The following is a 12,002-nucleotide window of genomic DNA, read 5'->3' on the forward strand; positions in this document are numbered from 1 at the left end:
GAGTTGCCACTGGCTTGAAATTATGCACTGCAGCTTTCTCTCCAACTGAGGGTGCTTATATAATAGCTACAATATTGCAAGTTCAATGACAATTTAGGATTTGTCATACAAGTTTATGAGCCTGGGAATCATGTCAAAACATTGGGCTTAAATGGTAAAGGAGAAATTATGAAAGTTTTCTCCCAACCAGACTGAATTGCATGTAAATTTATCAGGCTAATAAAATTTACAGTAACATCATGTTCTTCTAAAACTTTGTTTTAGTTGCATTCAGTGCCATTGACACAGAATGATATCTTTGTTTGTGATTTTTTTTCAGTCCTTATCTCACTGTTTTAACTCCTTGCTGTGATATGACATTATTCACACTGAGCCATGACATCGAGTGCCAATTGCATATTCAATAATGGGAACATGACCACTGAGTCTAATTTTGTAGTTGCATTTTAAAGTGTTGTCCCTTGCTGGCTACTTCACCAAGCAATCCAAGTGTTTTAAATTTAGGAACATGCTTGTATTGCTCAAATTTGAATTATCTGAGAGCATAATTCAGAGCTGAGAGAACTGAAATGCCTTTTAGAGTTATCAAGTCATAATGATGTACAGCATGAAACAGACCCAGCGGTCCAACTCGTCCATGCCGCTCAGATATCCCAACCTAATCTAGTCCCACCTGCCAGCACCCAGCCCATATCACTCTAAACCATTCAATTCATATACCCATCCAGATGCCTTTTAAATCTTGCAATTGTACCAGCCTCCACCACTTCCTTTGACAGTTCATTCTATACACACGCCACCCTCTGCATGAAAAAGTTGCCCCTTAGGTCCCTTTTTATCTTTCCTCTCTCACCATCTAGTTGAGAACTTCCTCACCCCAGGGAAAAGACTTTGTCTATTTATCCTATCCATGTCCCTCATGATTTTATAAACCTCTATAAGGTCAGCCCTCAGCCTTCGATGCTCCAGGGAAATCAACCCCAGCCTATTTAGCCTCTCCCTATTGCTCAATTCCTCCAACCCTGGCAATGTCCTTTAAAATATTTTATGAACCCTTTCAAGTTTCACAACATCCTTCCAATAGGAAGGAGACCAGAATTGCATGCAATATTCCAACAGTGGCCTAACCAATGTCCTGTACAGCCGCAACACGACCTCCCAACTCCTATATTCAATACCCTGACCAATAAAGGAGAGCCTACCAAACGCCATCTTCACTATCCTATCTACCTGTGACTCTACTTTCAAGGAATTATGAACCTGCACTCCAAGGTCTCATTGTCCAGCAACACTCCCTAGGACTTTACCATTAGGTGTATAAGTCCTGCTCTGATTTGCTTTCCCAAAATGCAGTACCTCCCAATTATCTAAATTAAACTTCATCTGCCACTCCACAGCCAAATGGTCCATCTGATCAAGATCCCATTGTAATCTGAGGTAACCTTCTTTGCTGTCCACTACAATTCCAATTTTGGTGTCATCTGCAAACTTACTAACTATACCTCTTATGTTCATATTGTTTAGAGCTCGACCATAAGGTTCAATAGCCCCCGGAAATGAATATAAAGTTTGTACTGATGTTTAAGTTGTGATTATTCCTGTGATGTGGAGCACCTTATTATGATTGCAGCATATTGCCAATGCTAAATAGGGGTTACATTGCCTAGATCCTGGCACTATCTATTGCAAGCCTTCATCACTCTGCACCAATCTGCTGGAAATGACTGCACAAAAGCTTATTAGCAGCAGGAAAAATGGTACTACGAGAGACCAATTATGCTGCAAGGTTTTACAAAGCAACACCAAAAACCATGGTGCAGCAGGGAGACAGCATGACCACCAGCCAGACATTACAGTCTGAGTGAGCAGAATGTCATCAAGATACAGTTTCAGATAATTTTCAGTAACCTCTCACGAGTGGTCAAGGTCACTCAAATGCATCTTCAATTGCCAAGTCCTTACAATTAAATCTCTTGCTTCACACTGCACTCAATTCAGCTCTGCATTCACCTGTCAACACTCTCTAACAGCGATGACCCATATCTTACAGTTAGTACTGTATGGCTCTGCCGCTTTTAATTTCTTCACTCTTTCCTTGGATATGGGCTTCAGTAGCAGGGCCAGCATTTATTGTCCATTCCTAATCGCCCTTGAACTGTGTAGCTTACTGGGTTATTTCAGAGGACAGTTAATAGCCAACTACATGGTTGTTGGTCTTAAGTTACACATAGGCCAGATCGGATATGGATGGCAGATTTCCTTCCCTAAAGGACATTAGTAAACTATATGGGTATTTGCAACATTTGATGATTATTGTTATGGTTAGCATTACTCAGTCTTGCTTTATATTCCAGACTAATTTAACAAGCTTACGTTCCACAAGCTACCACTAAATGGCACTGTGTCCCTAGGGCATTAGCCTCTACACCTGGATTATTAGCCCAGTAACATTACCACTGAAATAACTCCACAAAAACAACAAATTTGCCTCTCCTCTGCCCCAAAAGGGTGGCCTCCAATTTTTAAATAATGCCCCACCTTGTTCAGGACTCACTCACAAACGGAAACACACTCTGAAATAACAGCCCAGACACTCCTATTTATTTTTTTTTGGCCAGTGACAAGCAGTGCCCTTCACATCAAAGGGCAATAAGTCTTTTGTTAATATTTTTTCTTTTCTTTTCTTCTTTTTTTTTGTTATGTCTGACACTCCTGTTTTTTTTCCCACACCCACACTACCGGCTAACTGCGGTAGTGCTTATTTTTTCCCCACACTCCTATTTATTTTTTTATTTTAGCTAGTCCAGGGACAGTCCCCTTCAAGGAGGAGAGTCCTTGCACTCACTCTCACACTCAAGATAGGCAAACTCCCGGGTGGCCAGTGACAAGCACTGCTCAACACTCCTGTTTATTCTTTTTTTCTCTTTTCTTTTTTTTAATTTTTTTTTCTTTTTTATTTAACCCCCACACTACCACCTAAGTGCGGTAGTGCTTATTATTTTACACTCCTATTTATATCTGTCGGCCAGGGCTCACTGTTTGGACTAGTTTAACAGCCCCTATAAGAGAACTCATTCTATGAGGTCCATTTGGCTGACTTTGTTATAATCACTACAACCACTACTCCATTATCTCTCCCAGACAGCTGACTGCAAAATCCAGGCCAATAAACCACATACCCTTAGTGGATTAACTCGCTGGTTTATGTCATATCTTTATCATTGAGCAAAATCTGACCTCTGTATTTTAATCCTCCATTCTGAATTCAAGCATGTTCAAAATTTAACTTCTTCCTGAGCATGGGTTTCTTTTCGCTTTCACTTTTAATGCAGGGGAAATGTTTTGCTGGCACCTTTACATGCAGAAATTCACTTCAAGATTTGCAATCAATCATCTCTCCCTGAAGTACATTCAAGGTAGGCATCTTAAGCTTTATTCACAATATTCTGAGATTTGAGCCATTTGACTCATTTGCCAAGACACTGTCTCAGTAATACTAAATGGTGCATGAACACATTACACACACTAAAAGATGAGGAGGTCACCTCAGCACAATCATAAGCTTTCTCTGGCAGAGAGATCAGGACAGATATTTGATTATATAACCAATGGTTACATGAAATATTTAAATACTGCCACATTTAACTATTTATGACAATCCTAGCAGCAACAGCCCTGTATGTCACAAGCTGCTTCTTACTGCAGTCCTCTTGAGGACAAATATTTAATGAGAGAAGTAATTACTATGGAAGAGGCTGATTGACACATTACAGGCATAAATAAGGAAGACCTTTGCATTAGTGCACCACTGAGACAAAAGATTGATTTCCACTGACATTTAATAGCAAGAATAACAATATTCCTGTATATCTCCTCTTAAAGTCCAGTACAAAAAGCACCAATCTGACCTTGATGTGTTGAATTAGGGTTTTTTTTTAATGCATTTGGATTTTTGGAAACAGATGATTAAAGGAGCTCTCTTTTGATTCAGTCGGTGTATTAATCCCACCTCTTTGACTGAGCTTCAAGTCACTGGTCCAAATGTTTTCTTCTCTCATTTGGCAATATGCTTTCTCAGATTATGCTCCTGCAAGCTGCCTTGGGACATGTTTCTATGTTATATGTGTGGCATAAATGCAAGTTGACACAGTATCTTCTTAATTCCACACAACAATGGAAACTTTTAGAAAATATTATCAACTTATGAAAAAGAAAACAAACACATTTCGAAAAGATGAAGAAATATTACACTATTCAGGCAGTGACACAGAAATAATCCACTTTCCATTTCCCATAATCCATCAATTTCCATCAAAAACCCTTAATATTTAAAAAAAAACACATAGCAGAAGCAAGTAAAATGTAATCCATTTAAAAAAAAATTAAAGCAAGCATTAATCACATAATAGTGACTGGAAATTTAACAGAGAACAAAAGATTGTGAGGTGACTACAAATAGGAAAGAGAACTCTCCTCATCCTATTTTACATTGTTTATTTGGTCTTAGTGTAATATGAAGATCTATGGCATTTTGCCAATGCCCTATTGTGAGATTTATTGTTGCTCACGTCATAACATATCAAAGTTCAGTATAGGTATTAATCTGAATTATTTGTGTTGCATTTCAGACAATACAAAGCATATTTCTTAATCTTTCCTTTAACGAATGTTAAAAACCATGTTGTGCCTTGGTGTAACACCAATGCAATATGTAAGGATTTCAAGAAGAGTTTACATTTTAATGAGTCAGAAATTTCTCCTTAAATCAATGGCTACTGATCAGTACTATGTTCATGCATTTCACATGCCACAATAGAGCGTATTTGCCCCAGTGCAGCATTAATACTTAAGGCAGGTTTGGGGCCTGGCTTTGCCATTCCTCTCCCTTGTAAAATTGCTGTTTCTCTGTATACAGCTGTTAATGTTAATTGTTTTGTAAACTGTGTATTGTTTAATAAAATATAAAATAAACTTTAGGATTTAAAAAGCCTCCATAGTAGTCAAGATGGGTATTGTGCTGCTTTGCCTGCTTAACCTATCTTTAGTACAAGATGCTAGGTTGGTAAAAGAGTTTAAACACACTAAGCACAATTGCTTTGTGGATGATTAAGCCTGTGATTACCAATTAAATTGATGTGTTCATTAAAAGAGGCTGCACCTCATTTTATTGGCTAGATCTGCAATAGATGTTCAAATCAATTTATTCAAAGATGTTATTACACACTTCTAGAGCAGGTGGGGCTTGAATCCAAGCCTCCTAGTTCAGAGGCAAGGCTGCTACCATTGTATCACAAGAGCCCTTTAGATCAGTGAATAATATTTCTAAACAACTTGTGCAATGATATCATTACATATCTGTGATGATGCTGTCACCTTAAAAAGATTATTTTGTCCTTGGTTTTTTTCAAGAGAGATTGTAAAGACAAAGGTGTGCAGAAAGTTTAACAATGGAAGGAGAGGATGTGGCCAGTTATCTCAGGATTTTTGTGGCTGTAGCAGTCACAAGATGTGGGAGTCCAGAAAAGTTGCAAGCTTCAGTAAAGGATTCCTCTGTCTTTTGTTGAAATCTCTCTCTGGATAATGTTCTCTCCTGTCTGTAAGAATCTGTGTTTGAATTTACCTTTCTGCCAAGGGGTGTGTTTATAGGATGTTACTGTATTGGAACACTTAATTTGTAATAGTTATTGTGTTGGGTCAGTTAAGTTTTCCAATGCTTAAGTTATTCCAGATTCCGCTTTCATTTGTTTGTGTCTCAACTGTAGTGTTTAAATAAATTCTGTTTTGCTTAAAGCTGAGTGGTTTGACCAGTTGCATCACCCCTGGAACATCCACTCACATCTGCCTTTAAAATAAGATAAAGTTAGGGTCCAGGCTACCTTCTTAAAATATTTTGAGGGGGTTCTGGCCTGGTCCATAGCACACCTCTGGAGCAGATGGGCTTTGAACCCAAGATGTATAGGGAACTGAGCCACAAGAGCCCTTTTGAACTGTGAATAGATATTTTCTAATCAACCTGATCAGAGATGTTAGGACACACTGTGGAGCAGTTGGGACTTGAATTCAAGCCTCCTGGCTCAGAGGTAAGGACACTACCACTTTGTCATAAGAGCTGTTTAGATCTGTGAATAACAACCTTACTTAACAAGGACTATTTAAGCAGGATTAAAGGTTTCGTTGGTGTGAGTACTGCTTAAAACCAAGACCAGTTTTCATTCTTCTTCTGCTGATTTCATTTGACTTTCTCTGTATTTGAAGCAACAATTGCCAGACAGGAATGTTCCTTCCCAGTTGGGGAACACTTCAGTGGTCAGCGACATTCGGCCTCAGATCTTTGGGTGACCATCTTCCAAGGCACTCTTCAGGATACGTGACACTGCAGAGTGGCCGAGTAGAGATTGATGGCCAAGTTCGGAACCCATGAGGATGGCTTCAACCCAGACCTCGTGTTCATGTCACTCCACAGGTGACCCCACTACACTATAGACTCTCTCATACACACACACTCTTACTTACTCACACACTCACGCAAACCCTCTCTCATATGCACGCTCTCTCACATATACATACACATACACTCCCCACACTCCCATCCATGCACATACCCTCTCACATGCACATTTTACCAAGCATGCATACATGCAAACACACACACTCTCATATGCACTCACATTTACACGCACACACTTATATACTCTCACACATGTGCTCTCTCTCTCTCTCTCTCTCTCTCTCTCTCTCTCTCTCTCATGTACACACACAAAAGTCTATGGGGTCAATTTGAATTTGCAGAATTATATTTGCAGGTACATTCTATTTTGCTCAAAAAGCAGGCAACCTGCGGGCAGTCAACTGGGACTCTCCAATCACATGGGATTAATGTGGACTTCACTAGTTTTCTCATTTCCCCTCCCCCCACCTTATCACAGATCCAACCTTCTAACTTAGCACTGCCCTCATGACCTGTCCTACCTGTCCATCTTCCTTCCCACCTATCTGCACCATGCTCCTCTCTGACCTATTATCATTACCCACATCTCCATCTATTTACCGCACTCTTAGCTACCTGCCCCCCCAGCCCCAACCCCCCTCCCAGTTATCCCTTGGTTCACAAGCCTCATTCCTGATGTAGGGCTTATGCCTGAAACTCCAATTCTCCTGCTCCTCAGATGCTGCCTGACCTGCTGTGCCTTTCTCGCACCACACTCTCGACTGCAGGCAGTCAATCCATGTCATATTTTATAAATTCCCACTTTGCAAGTAGAACCAATCTGACTCGAGATTGGGATCATACAGACTCTAACCAATAACCTTTAATACATTTTCTAAGCTGAGAAGTCACATTTTTTTTAATAAAACCTGAAATTATCTTGAGAATGTGACTTAAGAGATGTTCTGGGATTTGTATATTAATGAACTGAAAACTGCAACCCATTCTAAAAAATGAAAGACTTAACAGCAATCTAGGTTTGTTCAATATATCATTTCAGTTGCATGACACTGTAATCTTTTGCTATAAATTCTGTGTCTTATGATCCTGTTCCACAGCTACCTGATGAAGAAGCAACGGTCCGAAAGCTAGTGCTTCCAAATAAACCTGTTGGACTATAACCTGGTGTGGTGTGATTTTTAACTTTGTCCACCCCAGTCCAACACCAGCCCCTCCAAGTCTGTATTTGAAGAGTTTGTTTTTTACATATCGGGACACTTTGTGGGACATTTTATCCAAGCCCTCATGAGCTCACTATCAATATTTTTCTCAGCTATGTTTGAAAATTTTACCAAAAAAGTGCCAGTTCAATGCTATGGTACACTTTGGACATTTTATACAACAGCAGGAGCAGAAAGGGCATGCTTGGTCATGGGGATCCGTAGGATCTTACTGGGGCTTCTTCTGGTTTACTGGAACATCCAAACTTATACTGAGGAGTGGACTCCTAAAGCTGGATCCACCATTCTCCAAACTCATGGCTGATCTGATTCTAGCCTATGCTCATCCTCTTGGCTCACCCTGATATCCTTTGACCCCATTGTCAATCAAAATTGGTCAAACTCTGCCTCAAACATATCCAATGACTGCATACACCACTCCCTTCGGAAGAGAATTCCATAGGCTCACAACCCGAGGAGAGAAAATAGTCTCCTCAACCTCCTCTTAAATGACAGGTGTTTTATTTTTAAATAGTGTCGCCTAGTCACACTTACAAGGGAAATGATCCTTCCAGCATCCACTTTCTCAAGTCCTCTTGGGATCTTATAGGCTCCAAAAAAAACTGTGGGTGGTTCGGTGGCTCAGTGTTTAGCACTGCTGCCTCACAGCGCTATGGATCAGGGTTTGATTCCCGGCCTCAGGTGACTGTCTGTGTGGAGTTAACACATTCTCCCTGTGTCTGCATGGGTTTCCTCCGGGTGCTCCGGTTTCCTCTCACAATCCAAAGATGTGCAGGTTAGGTGAATTGGCCATGCTGAATTGCCCATAGTGTTAAGTGCATTAGTTGGGGTAAATGTAGGGAAACTAGTCCTGGGTGGGTACTCTTTGGAGAGTCGGTGTGGACTTATTGGGCTGAAGGGCCTGACCCCACACTGTAGGGAATCTAATCTAATGTAATCTTCAAACAAAGGAAGCAATGAAAATGGTAGAGTAACATCAGCTACGGGTGAGATTCAGCTATTATTATCAGCATAAGAAATCTGTGGCTATGATAAACCAGCTCTTTCTGACTGATACTCAGATATATCTATGAAGAGAGGTTGAGTAGATTAGGCCTATTATCATTAGAAAGACGAAGGTTGAGGGGGGACCTGAGGTCTCTAAAATCATGAGATGTATAGACAGGGTAGATAGCAAGAAGCTTTTTCCGGGAGTGGGGGGCTCAATTACTAGGGGTCATGAGTTCAAGGTGAGAGGGGAAAGGTTTAAGGGAGATATGCGTGGAAAGTTCTTTGTGCAGAGGGTGGTGGGTACCTGCAACATGTTGCCAGTGGAGCTGGTAGAGGCAGGCATATTAATATCATTTATGATGTATCTAAACAGGCACATGAATGGGCAGGGAGCAGAGGGATGCAGATCCTAGATGACAGCTTTAGATAAAGGATCTGAATCAGCACAGGCTTGGAGGGCTGAAGGGCCTGCTCCTGTGCTGTAATTTTCTTTGTTCTTTGTTCAATCAGCAAGAAATCTGGTGGACCCTGAGGAGCTGTTGCTCCCTGCAGTTTCTCCAGTTTGAGAGGGGTCAGGCTCATGGACAACTGGCATCTGTTGCTACTCTGTTTGGGCCAGTATGTGGAGAATAAGGTGGGACACATATATAAATAACACAAACAGACTGTGAATGCTGTTGACCAATGAGGGGTGGACGTCAAATCAGTGCAAACTACTAAACATTTTCGAACATGTCTACAGCCTTCCCCCACACACTGTTTTCAGTGACCTGACATCACTCATGATGCAGCCCCATGGTTAGCCTATAGCTATTATCTCCTCCAATTGCAAAAGAGGCAAAAGACCCTGTTATGGCAATGAATCCATTCCATCTAAGAAATCCACATCCTTAAGTCTTGAGAAAAGGAACATCTTTCCCAGAGATTTATTTTATTTTGTAGAGCATAAAACTATGGCATGAAGATGGATGGTAGCACAATTCCAAACCAACTACAGAAAGCTATAGTCACATCTTTGATCTGCGCTCCCATTTACAGCATGCGAGCATTATGAGTGGATTACCAGTTATAACTGCCACTCATAACTAAAGCTATCCACTTTTATCATTATATAAAAAAGGCTTTGACAATCTCAATGAGAATATCAAGGTGATATTCTCAGAAGGGAATATCATCTCTAATTTTCACCTTTGTATCATGGGGTGATTTCAAATATTAGATTAGATTACATTACAGTGTGGAAACAGGCCCTTCAGCCCAACAAGTCCACACCGACCCGCCGAAGCGAAACCCACCCATACCCCTACATTTACCCCTTACCTAACACTACGGGCAATTTAGCATGGCCAATTCACCTGACCCTGCACATCTTTGGATGGTGGAAGGAAACCGGAGCACCCGGAGGAAACCCACGCAGACACGGGGAGAACGTGCAAACTCCACACAGTCAGTCGCCTGAGTCGGGAATTGAACCCAGGTCTCTGGCGCTGTGAGGCAGCAGTGCTAACCACTGTGCCACCGTGCAGGCCTTGATATTGATACCAGAGAAGAATTATTGGACAGGCCAGCAGGGAAACTGAAGGTGATGATGCTCCTACACAAAGATGCTTTTTGGAAAAATTATAACATTTTCAAAGCAGCTGATAATATCTCTGCTGTATGGAATTAAGTTATCTCATTCAATATGAATAATGTGTGCAAGACATTTGACCAGATTGTGTAAAAGTTAAAGGCTACATGGAAGCTTGTGAAAATCTAAAAGAGAGTTGTAGACTTGGGCAAGCAAATTGGGTTGGATGAGCAAAATACTACGGATGAGTTACTCGCTTCCCATCCTGAGGTATTATCCATCAAAGAACTGAAAGTAACAGAGCAACAGAGGGCTGTAGGAAGAGAGGAAGGACAATGAGCAAGAAAAGCCGGCCAACACATTCAATTGAAAATCACTCAGTGACACCTTCAAAATACTTGAAGAGGCAATGCAACCTTTGATAAAAAAGACCCAGTTGGAGACCATTGATCAAAACTGAATGGAATCATTATCAATGCTTTATAACTGCTACAGACAGCTCTCCAGAGAAGACAGCAAAGCAAAACTGCAGCTGTCAGTGGAAAAAAAACATTAAAAGCTGCATTTCAAAGAATACTTCACCAATAGGAGGAAAAATTCCTTCTAATAGCTCTCCAAAACCTTCCTGTCAATCACCAGTATCCAATACCAAACTTCTACTCCTCTCAGTAAAACAAGGTTACACAAGTTGGTGAGCACATGAAGTGTATGTTTCCTTAGCTTTTTCATGTAAAGATAAGTTTCTATGTTCTGTACTTATTTACTTTATTAGTTGTATGGAAATATTCCAAAGGCCTTCTCACAGGTACATTGAGCAGAATTTTCCCAGCAGCTGAACGAGTTGGATAATGGCAACACGGCTGAGAAAATATGGCACGAATGAAAACATGAGATTCTCGACAGGAGAGATAAAATGGCCTGATTTTCCCCAGAGGTTTTCATAGCTGGATAAATACTTTCAGTAGTGAGCAGTGAGGAGGCTATTGCATAGACATCTCATTATTATCTAATTTCAGCTTATTTTATGCAGCTTATGCTTTCATGCACAGATGCTACCAAACTTGTTGAGTTTCTCCAGCATAACTGTTTCTGCTTGTTCCATGCTCTCATGATACCTTGCTTGTTATACTCTCCCTTCAGCTGGAAGGGAAATACTTGACACTGCCAAGCACCCAGCTGTGCACCAAACCAAGTGCTGCCATTTGAGAGCTGCCCTACATGGTCCATGTGAACTGCCACAGAAATGTCTGACTGAGGGCAGTTGGCACCTCACTCAATCAATGCCGACCTGGAGGTCCTGTTGGATGGAATGATGTAGACGATGGTTAACAGCTTCCCTCAAAACTGCCAGAGGAGGCCACAACACCAGAGCCTACTAGCCTGGCCTGAGGTTTCCACCCTACTCAGTGCTATTTCCACATCTAGAGAAATGTCACAAAGAGGTGAGTGACCTTCTCTGCTCCATGAAGGTCAGTGCCAACATTTTTTCTCTACTACCTTACACTCTATCTCTGCTGCTACATCCATGTTCCATCAGGACTACCGCTTTCACTATGGCATGCAGCATCTTCCCTCACTTGCTGTCATTAACTCTAATCTTCCCCACTCCACTAACCTTGCAAGGCCTCTAAGCTGCCTCCATAGCCAGCCTCTCAGTCTAGATGACCCTCAAGTCTTCATATTTTCTTCCTGTTAACCCTCTCCATCAACCACATCAGCTTTGAGCTGCTGCATGCTTCCACTCAACTTGTTTATTTAACTATTCTCCCCCACA

Source organism: Chiloscyllium plagiosum, chromosome 4 (assembly GCF_004010195.1).
Source record: "Chiloscyllium plagiosum isolate BGI_BamShark_2017 chromosome 4, ASM401019v2, whole genome shotgun sequence".
Taxonomy (NCBI): domain Eukaryota; kingdom Metazoa; phylum Chordata; class Chondrichthyes; order Orectolobiformes; family Hemiscylliidae; genus Chiloscyllium; species Chiloscyllium plagiosum.